Below are 20595 nucleotides of genomic sequence, written 5' to 3'. Positions count from 1 at the left end.
GGTTTTGTAATTGGACTGTTAAATAACAACAACAACAAAAAGAGTATTTTGATAGGTTCTTATCCACTATATCCCCTCTTTTATGAAACTTAAGAGTTGGTCCATTGTAGTTGCAATGCTGTCTTGGTGACAGCAATCAGTGGTGATTGAGCACCTGGTAGGAAGGCAGGGCCGGCCCAGGGGAGCTCAGCTGCATGCAGTGCATCTGAGTGACTGGAAGGGATGCAGCCAGGATCCACTCCTTCCCAGTCCTCATTTAAAGGTTGGCAGTGGAGGCAGGAATGTCTTCCTAGAGATTACTCTCTTCTGCAGGTAAGCTGGTTGCTTCTCTTATTTCTGTTGTGGTTGTTGTATTTGAGCAAATCCTTGCTTGTAGCCTGGGACTGTGCTGCTCTGCTGTCATTGTTGTGCTTTCCATTGCATTACTGTCCATAAAGATAAATGTTTTGAAATATACTAAGTGTCATAAAGCTGTCTCTTCTCTACCCACGTAGTGAAGACAAACTGTTTGATATGTAGCTTTCCTCTACTCTGCCAGTGTGCATTTAACTCTAAGGAGCTTAGGTTGGTAATTGTTTATGGTAAAGAGGAGATATGTTGGAAGTAGTTAAGTTTTATGTTGAGCTAACCTTTTCTTTTCAAAAATAAGCATAGTACACAGTTTCCTGTTACAGCATTGAAGAGTTAGCAGTGTAGAGGGGCTGTTCTGTTTATGGGGGTTACAGTCCAAACCTGATGCAAGTTGAATTTACATTTGTAAAGAATACAAGTAATGAGTTGTTGAATTGGAGAACGTGAAGAATCAAATTCATCTGTAATGAGGTAGTATCTCAGTGCAGAGCCCTTGAAAGATGTAAGCAGCTTCAACGACAGAAGTAAGCAACTTAAAATGTAAGAACTCTTCATGATGCGTGAGCTACAGATACAACTTGTAGAGATGCTGGAGCATAAAGGATGAAGTTGGAATTCAGGTGTTGAGAGCATTTCAAGACACTTAGGGTTTCACAATTGATACGTGTTAGAGGTGCAAGACGTGTCTAAGCAAATGCATGAGTAGTGTGTTTTTTTTTCTTCAGGCTGTTATAGCAAAGTTGGAACTTTAAATCTTTCCCTGGGGATAATTTAGTGTTTTTTGTCATTTGACATTTTCAGAATATTTTCCCAGGATTGCATATATTGATTAGATCTACTAATTCTTATTTGTACATATAAATGAGAAATTGATTTCCATATATAATTTTCTGAACTGTCCATATGGATTCAGAAACATACTTATATAAATGTAGAGTGTTCTTTGAAAAGAAAGTGGCTTTTAAGTCTATTGATGCCATACATTTGCCAAAGGGTCTTGGGTTGTAACTGGATGTTTCCAACCTTGATTCATTGTGTTTAGGATTGTTGGAGCTAGGCTAGTTCTCTTCAGCATTATTTAATCTATTTGTTCATGTTGCTTGGTCTGTGGGAACTGCTGAATCATGGCCTGAACCTCTGATTGACCACCTGAGGTGAGCAGTGAGTCAGCCATGGGAGCACAGGTAAAGGCAATTCAGTTGTGCTACCAGAAGGAGTGGAGCTTGGCTGCACCTCTCCTAGATCCCATTTAAGTGCTGACTGCCAGTGAGGAAGGATCTCTTCCTGGAGATCGCTCCTTGTGGAGAATATTGTGAGCCTACAACATCAGTAAGCATTTTCCACTTATTATCTTTCCACTGAAGTAATTCTACTTAACCTCGAACTCTGTAAGTGAATTGATTTTACATCTCTGTACTTATTGATTGTGCACTTGGTTATCAAAATTGCAGAGTTGTAATTGTGATTTTTTTTTTTTTTTATCACAATCATAGCAACCAGAAAGCAGGCGGTGATCTTTACATTGTTGTGAAAACAATTGAGCAGGTTTAAAAGTCTAACTCCTCTCAAGTACAAGAGTTTGATTCCTACTATTTTAAAAATTATTTGATAATTAAAAAAACCTAAAAAATGTTGCAAATGTGCAGTGTTCCTTGAATTGTGGTTCATGGTATTTCTATAAAAACAATGGAGGTAAGTTTTTGTCTCTTTGTGGATAAAGGAAAAGCGTTGGTGTTCTTGGTATTCTATATCATTTCATTCTTCTTATGCCTCTGTTAAACGTACCATTCTGCAGAGACTTGAATTAGTTGCACATCCAGATTTGTTTTTTAGAGATCGTGACATTCTTAAACATTATTATGTTTACACTATTGTTGAACAATCTTCTATTTCTTTAAGTCTCAACCATTGCTGATAATTTTGTTTCCCCAAGGAGATTAAATGTCTGTGTGGAATGGGAGAGTGATAAATTGCTTCTTGTCTCTCAGCATGAATAGCTATATTCCATATTTAAATTGCACATTCTGTAATAACGTTGTGGAAGATCCATTATATTATTTCCATTATATCCATTCCTGAAGCAATGCTATCTATCAGTTGTAATTAGTACTGTGGCCTTAGACTGTGAGTCGGATGGGGCAGTGCTGGTGATGTGCACTGTAAATTATTAGCAATCAGCTGTATACATCTGCTTTGTGGTTTACTTATGGTTTTGTATGTAAATCTGTTTTGTGAAGCTCCTTAGTACAGAATAGGGAAATATCTCTTTATAAATGCCTGTGCTGAGCTAGAGTTGGAGAGCGTGCAAGAGGAAAACAAATTTCTGTGTTTCTTCCACTTCTCTACACAATATTATGGTAAAGTGAATCTTCAGCCTTGATGTGTGACCTTTTATGAAGTGCGTACATTTCTCCTAATTAGAATCAAACTTCTGTACTGAGGAGAAGGAATATCATAGTGCAATTAATATAATAAAATAAAGACTGGATGTTGTGTTGAGGGACATGGTTTAGTGGGAGCTATTGGGAGTAGGTGAACGGTTGGACTGGATGATCTTTTAGGTCTTTTCCAACCTTGGTGATTTTATGATTCTATGATTCTAATAGCAGTCTTCCATCTGAAACAGTGATTTATTTTTTTTTTGTATGTGCTAAATTTCGTGTTCTAGAACAGGAAGTCATATAATGTAGCCGAGCTCAACAAATAGCTCAGAAGGCATAATGTTTATTATTAGCATCACATCACCGTATGACAGTGACAGGTGGTGATCCAGAAATGCTATCACAGTCATCAGAAGCAATGTGGGAAAATTAAGGGCTTCAAAAAGTGCAGTTTTGTGGCAGTATAAACTAATTCAAATCTGTTACCATTAGATAACTGTAAGATAGATTTCGAAGTTAAAATATACAGTGTTGGAAAGTGTGGGGTGTTTTTTTAGGATTATTGGCTTTGTAGCCATGCTGCATCCTGTATTTATATTGATCTGCAGGAGTGCTGCTGGTGGAAGCAGAACTAGCAGTCATGTATTCTAGAACTTCCTAAAATAACTGTCATATTTTTTTCCAGGAAGGAGAAGTTTATGTAAGAGTCTCAATTAGAAAATATAGGATTTTGTTTTGAACAGACTTGTTTCAGAGTTGCCCACTGATTTTTGCTATTTTGTCAAGCCTTGGTTAACTATTTTGATTCATTTTACTTGCAATATCAAAAATATTTATTGGTCACTGCTGTGCACCATTCTGTAACATTTTCTGCTCAGTTCCATCACTTAACTACAGAGGCTGTATTCTGTAATTCTGTATTGCTGTAATCCTGCTCTGGAAAAAGAAGAGAGTTTCAAGTACTCTGTAAAGGTCATGTAATTTGTGGTTGTGAGTAGCTGGATAGCTCTTGGTTATTCATGAAGATACTGATGCATCCTGAAAATGAATGTTCTTGTATCAAATCCTGTTTTAGATGTCCAGGGATCAGAATCTATCTGTGAGATAAATTGCGTATCATGGAAGTACCTGAGAACAAAACGTCACCTGGTAACTAATTGCTCTGTCCAGTTGGCCAATAGTTACAAATGTGAAATGTTTCTGCGGCTTGTGATGTTAATTCATGAATGATTAATGAAGCCCTACAAGCTGAAATGTGTTTAAATTTTACGCTTGGTGAAGACTTGAAGGCTGTTCAATAGACTAATTTATTCGTGTTTGAGTTGCTCCTTGTTTTTTTAATGCAATTGCATCTTACTGTGTGAAAACTATTCAGTGTGTTGGATATAATTTATATACAGTATATGGGTTTGGCTTCATTTTTGAAATGGATAGCAAATCTATATTCTCCTTGGTATAAAAATACAACCTGCCTGTTGTGAATTAATGTTATGTAAATTAATGCATGATTGAAATAAGAGAAAAAGGATAATGCAGACTGGATTGCTCTGCATGCCTATATTTACTTGTATAAATCTTGTGTAGGAAGGTTAGACTGTAATAATAATAATACTCAACTTTTTTTTCTTATTAGTTCCCTTTTTCATGAAAAAGATTGATTGACAATGATGTCTGAATAGCCTGAGCTGCATTTGACATACAGTTTTGTGAAATATCTATGTTCTTGGTGTGAATGTTGCTGCGTAGAGGAAGTACAGTGGCAATCATTTAAAGAAGGCATTGTAAGAGATTGTTACCCTGAATAGACTTCAGGGCCACCAGATTTTTTTTTTCCTGTTCTTGTCTTTTATTTCCTTGTTGTGTTCTTAAGCATGCATCTTTATTGCCCTTTGTGATCTGTAGAGGTGATGTGCTGACTGGATTTAAGGGTCCTTAACTGTACTAAGAACTCCCATTCAGTGACGCTGTTGAGAAGCACAAAGCATACCAAGGAGCATGACTCCCTCTTAATGTGTATCTCCCCAGTGGCGCACAAATCTATCCTCCATCTCTAATGTGTTGTAGCACCTGAACTTTGTCACTGTCTCACCAGCGACTGTCCAATCTGATAATGCTGCTGGCAGTTGATGAGCAAACTTGGTTCAAACCAGTCATAAACACACTTTTCAGAATCGTCCTTGTCTGATGTGCAGACAATTCAACAGCTCTGAGTTGTGTAGGCTTACATAAAGAGCACTACACAAAGAATGAGAGCTATTGGTAGGAGAAGAAAGCTTGTGAGGGTGGTAATGTTATTAGTTTTGAGGTCAGGCAGAAGTATGTTTTGGATGAGATCTTGATAACGCATTCTGTCCATGACAATATTTGTTGTAACAGGAATGTTTTTGCTTGTAATATGTAACGCTGACAGTATCAGCCAAAAACAGGCAATTTCCCAGTCACTTCAAGAGATGTTTTTTGCCTTAGGGTTATCACGTTATCTTCAAGAAAGGGGAATGCTTTGTTCTTTCACTGCATACGCAGTGAGCTCTTAGCATAATGTTTACAGAATTGAGCAGGAAGGTGTGGATGTTCCCCAGCTTATCAGGGCTCATCTCTGTTAACCTCCAGGAAAATCTCTCCTTGTGCTTTTAATCTTCTCCAGTCACATAGGTGTGTTTTGCCATTGCAATGCAATCAATTGATTATATTTACAATTGTGCCTAGCGGTGCTTCAACTTTGTGCTATAGCAGTGTGCTGTAACATATTTCTTTGCCATAGACTTAATTCTAATATTTATCTTGCTCAGGTAATCTATGAGCCCATCTTTGGTGCAGTTAAAGGCAGTTGCATACTGGTATGACAAAATCAGGACTACTCGCATCCCTTTCAGCATTTAATGGGAAAATTATGTGCTAGCAATTGAGTCGTTTTATGACGTTAGTTTATCAAAGATTAATATTGTATTCCCTTCAAGATCATTGTGTGTATGAACTGTGGATTTTATTCTCTATAGAAATAATGTCTGAATTCTAGGTAAGGGAATGCAATGGGTATCTGGGTAGTGTGTGTAGAACAACGTGTTAATCAAGCAATAGCAAGTGCTGGGGGCGTGTGGAGAAGCCTATAATATACCCCTTAGCTGTGCATATTGTCTTGTTCTTGGTTCCTTGAAACTGGGGCATCTGAGGGCCAAGTATGGCATCCTCTTTAGCACTGCTGAGCTGAGCATCTTGGTTTTCAAGAAGTAATAGTAAAGTGTATCACACATGCCCAGCTTTGTAGTTGGAGTAAAAGGACAAACATAGATATATACACATTTATTTTCAGTTCCTCACGTATACTAGGTAACAGAAGAAAAATTAAGGTGAGGTCATATAGAATTTGTTTGCTTTAAGCCATATAAGCACTGCTGACCTGAGCATCACCAGGCCGAGGCTGGATCAAGGTGGCTCTAATTTCTGTTCCCATTAAAGTATGAAATTAGCAATTATAATGATTACTTATGCATGCATGTAGCAGTAATTTAAATAATAACATATTTAGTATTAGTGCTTGCAAATGAGCTAAGATTTGGTGGCAATATGTATCTATTATTGTATTCAGCTGGTAAGATTCTTTGAAGCTTCTTCTGTTGTAAAGGGGAGTGACTTTGGAACCACTGTCTGTTTTTCTGATCACCTTCAGAATATTGACATGCTAGCAGACTTACTATCAGTATATAAAAACTGATGAACCACTTTAAGGCATGTCATAAAGTGGGCATTCTTTTGTACTTAATTAGATGTCCTTAAAAAAAAATAAATAGGGAATTGGACCAAAGAACTCTGAAAAATTACCTTCACCAAAACTAATAGGAAACAGGTGAGCAACCTGCAGTAACTCTACAACACTACTGCTTAATCCACAGAACACTTTATCTTGGGTCATTTGGATTGCTTGTTTGAGACCTTCTTTAGCTGTTTCTCGATGTCATTCATTTATATATTATAAAAGAAAGTACTGCTGATGCCTACAGTCTTGATAGCATTATGCCTTAGGGCAGGTTGGAATTTTTGGGAAGCTTTTATTTTCTCCCTTTCATTCAATATTGTCTTAAGTGTGGAAATTTTCACATAAAGTGACTAGAATAAGCCAGACCAAACCCACTCCTTTTGTATACACTTAATAATCTTTTGTAACGTGTTGCAGACAAAATACTTTCATAGTTTGGGGCAGGAATTGCAATTTGGTAGGGAATCAGCAATGTGACACTTGGTGAAAATAACCCAAATTTAACCAAATTACAAAACTAGAAAACATTGCGATTTGGGCATGTGCAGAGAACAGTTCATAGTTAGGCAGCTTATATCTTTCAAGGCTTTCCATCTGTACTTAGAATGTTGCAGGCTGGTGCTGCAGAACCCAGACAGGAGTTTCCCATGATCAGTCTCAGATGCTGGAAATTGGGGATGAGATGTTTGCTGCTGTGCTTCTGCAAATGGTCTTTTATGAGGTGCCATGGCACTGCCTGGCAATGTGGATATCTCAGGAGTTCAGGAACTCAGAATTGGTTAATACAGTTTGAAATGGGTATTTGACTAACTTTGCAAAATCTAAGTAACAAGTTTAAAAAAAAAAAAAAACCACACAAAAAACTAGAACCCATCCTACAGTATATTTTGAATGGCTCACAAAATGCTAGCAAGAAAGAAATTATAACTCCTTGTTGTTCATCTTGCTAATTGTGTTCCTTGAGGTCTGGAGATCTGATTTGCAGAGTGCTAAGCATTCCTCATAGAGGCAGAAACAATGAAAATTGTGTACTGAATGCTCAATATAGTGTTTTATATAATGAGATTCACTAATAAAACAGTTGGAAGGCATTTGGGAGGCATTTAAACTGGGTATGCAAATTAAAAGGCACTTTTGATGATAATTTCTGCAGGTGTCAGCTCCCCACTTTGAAAATGACTCTACTGCCCCTTTACCTCCTAGTAGCTGAGAAACTTTTTTTTTTTTTTTTTTTTTTTTTTTAGTATTGGTGGAAAGTATCTTGTGAAATCACATGGGAAGCTGGTAATTTCATCATCAGTTTTGGGGAGTGTTCAGTATGTAGCTTATAAAAGTACGTTGTAGTTAAAAGAAACAATGCAGAGCTCAGCGTAAAAATACTTAATGGCTGCCTGCTTAATGAGAGCAATTCATCCACAGATGGAATTAGTGGGTGACTCAATGGGAAAATGTGATCATAACTATACTGCAGTACATGAGACAGGTTTTATGCTGGTACTTGCTAGCTTTCGCTTGACCGACTTTGTCATTTCAGTGCCTTGTTTTTGGGTGCAGATGCAGTAACTGTCCAAGGAGGACTTTGATTCTGTACAAAGGCTCATTCTGGCATATTTATAGAGATGTGGCACACTTAGGGAGATCGTCTGGATGGGGAGCTGCGAGATGTGGTTTAGTAGCTTGTGGTAGCAAAGGTAATGGGAGGATGGTTGGACTAGATGATCCTGCAGGTCATTTCCAACCTTGGATTCTATGATATGCTTGCACATCTGTGGATTTGATTATTCACTTGAGTATACGTGCACATAAATGGGCTTGAAAGCCAGTGTCCATTAGCAATTCGTTAAAAAGAAATCCACCCTAATTTCTTCTCTTGAGAACTTTTAAGGAATATTTTTAGGGAAGAATATTGTTTGCAGTTTAAGAAATTAATGATTGGTGAACTCATCTTTGCTCAAATTTGTTTAATCTTAATGTTACCTGAGCCTTAAACATGTGCCAAGGAATGAATTCTTTGAAGGGAAGCCTTCTGCCTTAATGGACAGATGATGACACCCTGTGAATATGCACTTAGCTGGCTTGGTTGCCCTAAGCAGATCTGTCCAGTTGACGATGTTCTCCGCATAAAGATTCCTCTATTGGTGAAGAAGTAAGATAAGAAACTTCTTAATACCCTCTCAGCCACCTTTATGGAGGTCATATAAATGTACTATTTTAAGAGAAAACAATGAAGCACAGTTATTGCAGCACTCTCTGGGCCCCTATCTTCTTGCATGTCCCTTATATCCCCTTGTGAAAATATCACTGCTGTCTGTGTATTGCCCTAGCAGACTGTGGGTAGGGAATTTGCTTTCCTCTATTTGTAAGGAAAGTAGAAAAACCATGGTAGGAAAATATAATATGAAAAACATAAATGGGAAAATAGTTTAGAGATAAACTTTTCTTTAGGATCATTGATGAAATGATTTTTAAGAGTTTTGATTTATTCCCTCAGATCTTTTAATTTCCCCTTTTTTTTTTTCCTTATGTGTTTTTTCTTAAGGCAATAAAATGAATGTGTTTCCTCTTTTTATTCTTTCCTGTTTTAATTTTCCAAGCTTTCCCATTTCAGTTTATAGCATTTTGGAAATAATAAGGGTGGAAAAAAAAAAAGTGAAAACCAGTAAATGATCTTGAGCAGACACTGAATTTGGTAGCTGAAGAACTAAGAAATCAGTGCCGATAGTTTGAAATGGTCGTCTTAGTGTTTCTAGACCCTGAACAAAAATGAAGCTATATACTCTAAAACAAATCTTAAACAAAGAATAAAAAATACTGAGATAATCTTAAACTTTTCCCTGTATATTTTTAATGAGATGCTGTTGATATTTTTTGTAGTAAAAAAAAAAAAAAAAAAAAAGGAATTGTGTATTTCTTTCCCTACCTCTAAAACCTAACAGTACAGCCTCAGCGTTAGTATAAGATCTATCATTAATATTTCTGTAAACCCAATTATTTTTAGTAGATGCCTAGTGATGCAAATGTTAATGTTTTGGCCAATATATTTAAAATCTAGCAGTTTTTCCTTGGCAGACACATTTCAAGGGAAGCGTGGTCATGGCTACGCTCATCCTTCTTAGGCTGCTAGAATTAAACCTGTCCATAAAATATATGAGAGAGCACACTGAATCTTGTCAAAGGATGGCAAAGTTCCCATGATAAATTAATACCCAAGTCAAACTGCCTGCCTTTCAGGGCTCTACATTTCGTGACTCCTGTTCGCTACCTATTAAATATGTATGATGTCTTTAAATGCCCTAATACAGCTATGCTGCTGGAATTTATTCTTTATTATTTATCTACATCTAGATCTTTGTGCTGTTATATCCTTCCTTCATATGAAAGTTTTATATTGTAGTTGTGAGGGAATGCCCGTTATCATCACACTTGTGTCGATCCCTTAGGGGTACAATATATTATTTCTTACTATCTCTGTCACATGGAACAGTTCCTCATAACTGCATTCTAAATGTTTAATGTGACAAGTAGGGATGAATGGGGAAAATCCATGCGCAGAGTGTGAATGAGCTTGAAAAAAGATGACTGATTCTTACTGTGGTCTTCGTCTTGTGTAAGTTGTGTCAATTATACAGATGAAACGTTGGGATTTTCCTCTTTCCTCCATTTTCCTCTTGCCTGGGGAATGTACTTATTTTTAGGAGAAAGAATAGGTTTCATGTGAAATTCAGTAGAGGGCTGATTGTCAATGGTTAGACCCTACAGAACTGCTTATTTAAGGTAATGCAGTTTTTGTTAAACTGTTCTAAGAAAACATTTTCTTGCGTGTCACCATTCATTTTGAAGATGGTTTATATTTACAGTGATATATACAATTATCTCCATTCCTGGAATGTCAGTAAGTTTCTGCATACTGAGGTATAGTTGTAAGCATGTACAGTTGCTTTTGCTACGTTTGCTCTGCCATGTGACATAATCCTATTTGTGATTTGTTGTGAATAATACATTCATAGTAAAAATGGTGTTTTTGTGGTGAGGGTCCACAGCAGCTAATTCAGAATCAAGAGTTGCATTTTTTTTCCAGTTTAAAAATAAGGTTGGTTTTTTTTTTTTTTTTTTTTTTTTTTTTTTTTTTTTTTTTTTTTTTTTTTTCAGACTCTGTTTGAGAAGGATAATGCAGTGTAGTTTGGTCATGGATTTTTGCCTTTATCAGTGAGCGAAGACAGTGTTCCTTGTGAATGTCAGGTAGCTTCCTTAGAAATTGTGGTGCTGGTAATTGAGATGTGGTGCTACAATGTGTATATTTCTCTGAAATCATTCATCCATTACTACTTGTCTACTATGTCTAGGCAAACATGCACATGAGAACAATTGGGAAGAATTCTTTGTTAACCTAGTTTCCCATATGTTACTTTCGATTTCTTTTGCCTTGAGTCTCTTATTATCTTCGGTATAACTTATTCCTCTGATTGCATTGAAAACTTTCTGTATTGCTTAGAGATACTACGTAACCATAACTTTCTTTCTCTTTGCTGGAGAGCACAACACTTCTGTTCAAAATGCCAGGTGATCTGAAGTGCTCGCTTGAGAATGAATGGAAGCACTTCCTATATAGTTGGGTCTCCTTGATGCTGTGTTGGTTGGTTTGTTTTTAGAAATAACAAGGTTGAGCTATGTTACAGTGTTATGTATGAGCTATGTAACAGTGTTAGCCAGCTACTGAAAATATTGCTTTTGCAATAGTTAAATACTGTTACCTTGTTTTTTCAACTTGTTCAGTTTTTCTTTGCTTAAAAATCAAGGGGTCTTCCCATTAACTGATTTCAAAAATACTTCAGATAATTCTAAGCTATAGCAGAATGGAATTATACTAACTTGTTTCTTAAGAAAAGTTGTATCATGCAAACAGCGTAGTTGGATTTTGAGATCTGTAACAATGGAAGATATGACTGAAATGTATATGGAAATGATTTCTAATGTTTTGTTGAAAATACACAGGATTTTTCTGTACGCTCCTGCAACATGATAAAATCACTCAGTTTCATAAAGCTATACCTAAAAGTTACTTTCCCCTCTATTATAATGACAGTGTTGAAGAACTTGTACTGGTAAAGCTGGGATATGTAATGACCCAGACAAACACTATTTTTGTTGGCACAAGTAGCGAAGACGTTTCTACTGATAGCAGTTGTCTACATTAATAGCAATAACCAGTTTGAAGCATTCACTTCACTAGTGTTTGATAGCTAAGGTTTCTGACCACATCTCAACTTGAACAGAAATTAAATCATTGAATTTACCAATACAGCAATGTACTTCATACCCTTGATTTACTTTAGGTCCAAACAGAAATTGATTATAGTCAATAATTTGTTAGATGTTGAATGTGTAACTTTCTAACTTCAAATCAACAGTGATCTGCTTCACCTTCGCTACAATAAAGCTTACTTTGACTTCAAGTGAGCTCTGCAGAAGTTTGTGAATGATAAGGAAAATGAAAAGCCCTCTTTCCATAGGAAGGACAATAGGATATTTGCTCAACTTGTTAAATTTACCTGACATAACCAGAAAGAATAGCAGCTGAGAAATCGTAACTGCTTAAAAGTGCTTGGGGATATGTACACTCATAGAAATGTAAATTTTCCTTTCCTGCCCCCCAGCATCAATAGAAAATGACATAGCTCTTTTGAACCATTACCTTTATTTGCTCAGGTTCCTCCCAGTTTCACTGTTGTGCCATGTTAAATTTATGTACTAAAGAGATCTAGTAGGTGTCTCTTCCAGGCACAACTTGAGATTCACTGTAGTAATAAATTGGCTTTATGAACACGTGTGAGCAATCTCTTCTTGAGATGGTAGCCTGTCAGAACTTACAGTGATAAATACCTTGAAAGGGGGCTTGTTTCAACGTGTTCATTGCCCAAGGTATTGAGTCAGCCTCCAATTTTTCCTCCATAATATGATTTCAAGCACGCAAGCAGGCTTTGGCCTGTGGGAGAATCCCCCCTTTTCTGCTAGAGAGAATCATATCCAAACTAACCAATACCATCACTGAACTGCTTTTTCTAAGCAGATTTTAGACTGCACCTCATCTGCTGTGCATAGTAGTTTACCTGCATGGAAAATATGTCAGAGACACTAATGGAAAATCAGGTCACCAGAAACGTGTTCAGTTGTGTTTGGAGGTGAATCAAGACCCTGTTTGTGCATTTGCCAGGGACTGTGCTGTGGCAGCATCGCTTAAATGGAAAATCTCACCCAGCCTGTACCAGGAGTTTGTATTTCAATAACAATTGGTTATTGCAAATAAAAAAGATAGCACTGAAAAAAAAAAAAAGATCAAAATAAGAGTTTTTCACGGAAGATTTGAGAGTTCTGCCAGCTCCCCAAATGCCTTTGGGGGGGAAAAAAACCAACTCTTGCTCTTCTTATTTCAGACAGAATTATGCAGAGCATCTAGCTAATTTCTTCAGGGAGTAATGAAAAGCTAAAAATTAAAACTTAGAAATCCATTTGTTTCTATTATAAATTAATGTCAGCAGGCTTCCTGAAGTAGAACCAATATTGGATACTTCATGCAGAGGGTGGCTCAGTTGTAGTTGGCTAGCTATGGTGGAACTTGCATGCTGAAATGGGCATGTCATCACATGTTGGCCTTCAAGGCCTCTTTTCAAGTCCAACACAAGAAATCTGTATTTTCTAAATGGGCACTGATTGCTAAAGGAACATCAAATCTGTGTATATAAAATAGATGGTATCAGGCTGGGATAGCACTGTCTCTTTGGTCTTATAATGGATAGATTTGTTCAACTATAATTTTTTTTCTAAAACAAATCAGCTCATGGACTGAAATTTTACAGTCTAAGTTTCTAAGTTTGCTGTTGCAGGAAATAGCTTGGAAATAATAACTTTTAAGTAAAGGTACAAAAATTTCTTTCAAATATATTCCATTGTTTGAGAGGCTTTTCATAATCACTGATTGATAATTGCTGGAAGTGGCAAAACTTTAATTCAAACAAATTAGTGCAAGATTTTCTATTCTAAGTTGCTTATATTAGGTGGCATCCATAGCCAAGCACATTTCTATCTGACAGATTGTTCCTTCCTCCTTTGCAATTATCTTGCAGTTCCATCAGCAGAAGACCTGGTAATCCTCAGTTCCTCTTCTCATTTCTGGGAGCTCTGACTGAAAGTAGTTGGAGAAAGAAAATAATAGGAGATAGAGACTTGAGGCAGAGGTTTTAAAAGGTACTTATGTGAGTTAGAGCATAGTTCACATAGTTTGATTAGCAAAAGGAATTCGTTAGTAAATTCTGCTAGGGCCTTTTGAAGTTCCTGATCAGGGAGATCAAGTGGTTTGACCTAAGGTGAAAGCAGAAGTTCAGCAGCTGAATCTAAACCATCTTTACTGTCATACAAGAATTATTTTAGATGAGACAGTATTTATAGCTCAAGTAGATTTAAGGGAAAAATAGGAATTTCAAAGTTTCTTTCAAAATGTAATTCCTAAATCGCTGCTTAAAAGGATAAAACTGGACTCGTATGACCAATATTTCCTCTTGCTTTACCTGGTATGTTTAATGGCAGTTTGCTGTTTTGCCATTAGAACATGGAGATTTCCCATCAATGTGATGAGAACATTCATTTTATTTTGAGGCACTGTCTTCCTACAGCATGGTTTTATTTTAGCAATAACTTTCTAACTGTTGTGGTTTTCTAATGTTTTATCCCAATACATTCTTATATGGCTGTATTCTGTATCTCAAATCTACATTTTAAAGTAACCACTTCAAATACAATACTTTGCTAGCAATTTGTTAGTTAACTTGCAGTTCTCATAATTTCATATCATGTGGTATTCTAGACCAAAATGGACTCTGAAGTTGTTTTATTTACTTATGCTAAGGCTGTGTAGATGTTGTCCTTCAAATAATATTTTAAGAAAACAATAACAGAATGGCATTGATTACCAAATGGCCTGAAAGTTTTCATTTTTAATTATTTTCTGTGAAGGAAGAGAGGCTCCATTTAAGCAATTAGTTCAGTTCTATTCAATTTTTATAAGCTAGTTGTCAGTTTTTAGAGAGTTAATATTTTTATCGTATCAGTGATTCCATTTCTTAGTACTGCATTTTTGCCTAGAACTTCCAAGGAGGAAGAAGTGATGAAACCACGTACCAAGTAGTTATTCTGAGCTCGACATCCATTAGTTCAGTACATAATTTCAAACGTTCATTAGTTTCAGGAAACAGAGACCTTACCTCAGCAGGATTTATAATTGAAGCTGTCTGTTGGGAGTGAAGGGGAGGGAGTTTGCAGAATGCTATTTCATTTGGAGAATCTTGGAATGTGTCTTAAAAGGACTGAAGAACTTCTCAGTATAGCCTCAGTCCTTTATTCTTTGCATATCTCTGCAGAACACAAAGGATCCTGTGTTTGCAGCATAATGTTACCTTAAATATACCATTCAAAAACTTTCTTCTTCCATGAAAAGATCAAGAAACTTATTCTTTTACCTATTTCTGATTAATTTTGTGTTGAACTTATTCTTCTTTGCTGGTATGCAAAACTGAAGGTTTTACTGTCTAGATAGTTCTTCTGTGGAAGAGCTGCTTTATGGTAAGGGTGACAAAGCACTGGAACAGGCTGCCCAGAGATGTTGTGGAGTCTCCTTCTGTGGAGATATTCAAGGCCTGTCTGGATGCCTGTCTTTGTGACCTTTTGTAGGGTACCTGCTTCAGTAAAGGTTTTGGTCTCAGTCATCTCTTGAGGTCCCTTCCAACCCCTGTGATTCTTTAATTATGAAGTGCTTTAATGTTAGAAATAGATGCTGCCTTCCCAGCTTTTTCTGGAAACTTTTGATTTCAAAAGAAATAATATCACTGAAACATTGTCACTGAAATCCAACTGAGTCACGATTTTAGTTTGTAATTTCAACAAATCGTTGGCTGTTTTGGGCTGGTAATTTAGTAAGAAGCAGGAGGTAAGAAGTACAGAAGCCTTCAATAAAAGTTCCGGATCTCTCCTCTTCCACAGTTGACTTAGGTGTAACTTTGAATACATCAGTAAATTGTATTGTGGGAGATGGAGTGAACAAATTGCCATCTTTAGGAATATTTATACTGTTTTCTTCCATGTGGATTGGAAAAAAACTAAGATAGAACATGTTTATCTTGCCTTTTACTAGCAATTATGAAAAACATCCCCCAAGCCTTGCTAATCACAAATTCTGATCATGTAGAAAGGGATTATATGGTCAAATAGCTATTCTTGGTAATTCTAGTGTGCCAAAATGTAGACTAGAGGCAATTTTACAGGTGTCTTGCTTTAGATTTGATCATGGAGGCTCAAATTCCCTGTTTTACCTGATTATACACACGGTTCTGTTGAGTTGGGGTTGTAAGAATGCTACATAAGCTGGCTCATGTGCATAACATGCAATTTCAGAGTCATGGAGACTCAGAACTAAATGTTTGATCACAAATAAAGAAGCAAGAAATAAACAGGAATGCTTTCAGAAATTTATTTGAAGCAGGTATTGTTGCTGCAAGCCAAGCCTGCCTGTTGTAGAGATGGAATTATGTTCAGCTGTTGTAATTGATCAGCATAGGATGAAAAGATTAGACTGAAACACGAAAGGGAAAAAGATCTGAATATTGGTGTTTTCTCTTATATCTATACAAGTATAAGAAAAGCTTCCAAACATAGATGGTTGCAGTCATATTTCCAGGCTTTATATTGGTCCCAGGCTATGTTCTTCTTTTAGATATTTTTTGCAGTGGCAGCAAACTTTTCCCTGTAGCACATCTTTTGCTGAAGGCTTCCTTGTAAAAGGCTGAAAGAGATAACGCAGAAAGAAGATGGACTGTCAGGAAAATTGATGGTAGGAAGGAATCTCTGCTTTTCTATTTCACCAAGCTCAGAGAAAACTAAATGCCTGGTCAGTTACTTAAATGCTTTCCACTGTTCTAGTGCTAAAAAGTGGCCTGTGCAAAGTAAATCAACTTAATTACTGAACTACACGCAACTGCAGACATTCCCCATTGGAATGGGAAGCCCACTCAAACAGAAATCGATACACAATAGTGTTGCAGTGCTGTGGGAAAGCATTTTAAATTTCAGCTGTACACAATTGTGAGAAATGTTTTTTTCTTTCCTGCTACTTTGTGATTTTTTTTTTTTCTTACACAATGTTATTCCTTGCATATTTAGATTGAGCGCTGCATCTGTGACTGCCGGTGCCCCCTTGTCTCTCTGCTGAACAGAACCTGAACCCAGCTGACCCAATGCTGTTGTTAATGTAATGACCGTATCGCTGCTGTGAGCAAAAGCAGAATAGCTGAAGTTAATAGGCAGAAAGTGTTCAAACTGGTCTGAAATAATATTGGCTGCTGCCAAAGAAAAAAGAGTTGCAAATAAAGCTGGCTGTGCTCAGTTTGTGTATATATGCACATGAGCACTCCCTGTTTATAAAAAGCTGCCATTGGAGGAGATAAATGAGAATTGAGTTACCCGGGGAAATAATACTGAGATAAATGTGTTTATTTCAGTCATGAGTTCCTGCTTGTGTTGAAGGAAGGTCTTGTGTGATATAGTCCTAGGCTTCAGAGTTACCTACAACTGTTGCCCATGAAACCTGGAGGTGGTGACAACTTTCAGATGGAGCATCTGTGAGACTGATGGGGAAAGTGGGTCTGTACATCCTTGCTCTGTCACTGCATTGCTTTCCAATGCTGTACATTTTTTGCCATGTTTAATTGACTTTAATTCTTTTTTCTTGGACTGTACTCGCATCCCACAGCCTCCTACAAAGTTTCTCTCCTTCTGATATTTGGACTGATTTTTTTAAATACCTGTTAATTGGCAGAATGTGCTTTTTTTGGTCATGGTTTCCTTTGCAGACATCCTCCTGTGATTGTGGTATCTGATTATCACCATTTCCTCCCTATGCAGAGGCTTTGTGCAGTGCCACAGACCTCAGCAGGAGCAAAACATGCAACATGAGGTGCAGAGAGCAAGCTCTGGAGTTCTGGATTGTTCCAGTGGGTCTCAGCTTCTTTCTTGAATAAAATCCCTGTTGGTCAGGCTCTGTGCCACAATTCACATCAGAGCCAGACTGCAGCAGTCTCAATGGAAGGGTCATTCTGAATCCCATTTTTTCTTCTAGCTCCTTCTATGCTCTTAGAATAAAGAGAAATCGATTCTCCAGCATAGCCTCCAAAGAGAGTAGCTTGTCTGAACTGATGTCTCCCAAGATAGAACAAAGTCCATTGATTAACAGGAATAAGCCACTAACAAAAGTAAAGCAGATCTAGATCTAATGGCTGTGGGCTGGCTTAAGAGTGAGAAATGTTTCGTCTTTCTCAGTCTCGAGCTTCTGAGGCAGGAGTGTAAAGCAGAGCTTCCATGTAGGCAGACAAGCTGTATCCTAGGCTTTGCTCATGGGGTAGGGATGATGTGCTGAAATGTAAGGAATTAAATTAATACAGGAACTTGCACAGATTGATGGGAGGCAGTGTGACTGCAAAACTCTTTTCTGTTCTTTGGTATTTGCAAAGCTAGAGAAGAGACAAGGTTGTTTTTCTCTGATGGCTGTGGATTATTAAGCTTAATGTATTTAAACTCTATTGCAGAAAAATATCCTGCTCCTGACTACTTCTTTGAAAGGGAAATTTAGCTCTTCTGCAAAGACTGGGAAAATTGCAAAATAACCTTTTGCTGGACTGAGATTTTTGCCTAGCTCCCTGTTTTCTGCAGAGAACTTGGCACTCCAGTGCAGTAGAAGGAGGCTACATTTCAAAATCTAATATGAAAAGTTCTAGAAAAAGATATATATATTTTAAAAACCTCATGAGTGGAACTGAATGCAGATTTTTATTTGTCTCTGTTTCCTCTGTTCAGTGTGCACCTATGTCTCCTGACTGGTGTGTATAGATTTTGATACTGATGCAGCCAAACCCACTTTCACAGCCTGAGTTTTCCTCTAATATTGTTATATGAACTTAACAGCTTTCAAAGTGTGCTTCTTTGTTCAAGATATATTTTTAACTGTGATTATTTCTTCTTAAACAACCTAAATTTAAAAACAAACAAAAACATGGTATCTGTGTAGGTTCTTAGTTTCCTAAGCTGGCAGGAATAACACGTTCATCTTGTGATGATTCCTTTACTTGTTTGGTTTTTTTATATGTCATTTTTTTTTATATTTGTTCTTTTTTTTTTTTATATATTCAAGGGTTTTTAACTTGTGGATCTATAAACATGTGAGACCCTGAGTCTCTTCCCTATCCAGGGGCAGTGCTGTTGTGATTGTGTGGAACATAATTGTGGCACAGAGCGACAGTTTCCAGGTTGCTGAAAAATTGAGCTTTGAGATTTCTACAAAGACTTGGAGTTCCTTTTAAGTACATTTTTCTCTTTGCATTTCATTCGCTTTCTCTGCATCACAGTGTTATGTACTTCTGATGGGAAATGGGATGGACCAAGTGTGTTTGTTACCCATGGGTAATTTACTTGTGTCTTTGGTTATCATCCAGTTGCTAACATTGGTTCTCACCTGTGGATTGATTTTGTTATTAAATAAAGCAGAGAATGTTCGTCTTTTATTTGATGTTGGCTATGCTCTGTTGTCAGGTTTTTCTTCTATGTTCTTTTTTTCATTGTGTTTAGGTGCTCTCTTTGTGTGACAAGAAGACATCATACTATCAACAGTCCCCAGCCTGGGACTGACTGGATGTCATTACAGCCAGTTTTGTTCCTGCCTTATCTGCTTACCTCTTCCTGTTGGGTTTCCTGTCAGCCTTACCATACTCAGTATGCTGTTAATTTCTATCAATTATCTTTGCTGTTTTCCTACGAAGGGCTTGGTTTTCTTTCTTAATTTGCACTAGTCACACTAGTCAAAAATTTGGGTATTTTTTAAAGAATTCTGAGATCTGTAGGTTATCTTACCTTGAGTGTACAAGCAAAGTTTAGGTGTGCTGTCTTGAACTTTGGGTAAATAGCTTATCCAATTAGTGCAGAGGTTTCTTCAAAAGGCCAAAGGACAACTTCAGTAGAGTTTATCTCTGGTCTCCCCTTCCCTTTTTGTCTGAAGGAAGGGACAATCATTAAAAAGAGCTTTTTTTTTTTTTTTTTTTTTAAATACAGCTCGCCTTTTATATTTGACTGGATGTATAAGCTCTTAAAAATTCATAATATGAATGTTATTAGCACCTCACTGAATATGCAGCTTTCTCACCACTGGTTTTCATATCAAAAGAAACAGTCATAGAACTTCTGCTGTGTTTTCTGAGTATTTCTTTTTTTATTGGCTACTTCCTTCTCACCTCAAGCCAACAACCACCTAAAATACAGCTTGGGAGAAGCTTAGTTTGGGGGTTTTTTAGATAATACTTAGTAATAATTTCAGTTGTCTTAATTTAAGCAGATATCCTTTGGGCATGGTATGACTTTAAGAAAGAAAATATGGCTTTCATGCAATCTGCTAAATTAAATTTTTCTGGCCCCAGTGGATTCACATAAGCAGAAAATGCTATTGTTGATTTTTATTTAGTTAAGGGTTCAAATGATTAATATGGAATTACAATATATAATACTTGATAAGATAAAGTATCTTAGAAGAAATCAACATTGAAACAAAGCCAACAGAGAAACGATAGCTGAATTTCCTGGCAAAATAATATAATCACTTTTGATTGCATGTTTTTGCATGAGGAGGGGGGAACAGGACAAGCAGAAACAATTAGTTCCTCCCCAGCTGCGTAGAAGCTTATCTAAAGATTAGATCACTTTTTCCAGTTGGAAAAACATGAGTAAATCACAATTACAGAACATACTTAGCATTTTTTTCCACTAAAAAATGCAGTACTGTTACTCCAGATGTTGATTTTAAGATTTCTACGTGTTTTCTTTTTTATGATAGACTGCTTTCTGATTATTTATCATTAGAATGTCGAGATTTTCATTTTTAATCATATAAATAATTTAGGCCTTATCCTAGCTAACACTACAGAAGATTGAAGACATCAGTGTTTTGCTAGTGTCAGTAAGATTTGGAAGTTTGAAAGGTCTTATTTCTGCATGCAGTCTGTTACTTGTGTAATAACTTGCAAG

The 20595-nt window shown here is 36.8% G+C and overlaps 1 protein-coding gene across 3 annotated transcripts in view; it reads left to right on the top strand.

Moving 5' to 3' along the window:
• The first annotated feature begins 238 nt into the window (after positions 1-238).
• SPON1 (spondin 1) overlaps positions 239-20595 on the top strand; it is a 329330-nt gene continuing 308973 nt past the window's right edge. The window contains exon 1 of one of the 3 annotated variants that reach the window (XM_048948290.1): positions 239-312. The gene's annotated coding sequence lies outside the window, so the exon portion shown is untranslated. Of the gene's footprint in view, positions 313-1721; positions 1740-20595 lie in introns of those variants that run through there. The other 2 variants (XM_048948284.1, XM_048948287.1) reach the window with 2 other exon arrangements.

This window comes from Lagopus muta, chromosome 6 (assembly GCF_023343835.1).
Source record: "Lagopus muta isolate bLagMut1 chromosome 6, bLagMut1 primary, whole genome shotgun sequence".
Classification (NCBI taxonomy): Eukaryota; Metazoa; Chordata; class Aves; order Galliformes; family Phasianidae; genus Lagopus; species Lagopus muta.
Note: the sequence above shows the minus strand (reverse complement) of the source record. Positions and strands in the feature narration are given on the sequence as shown.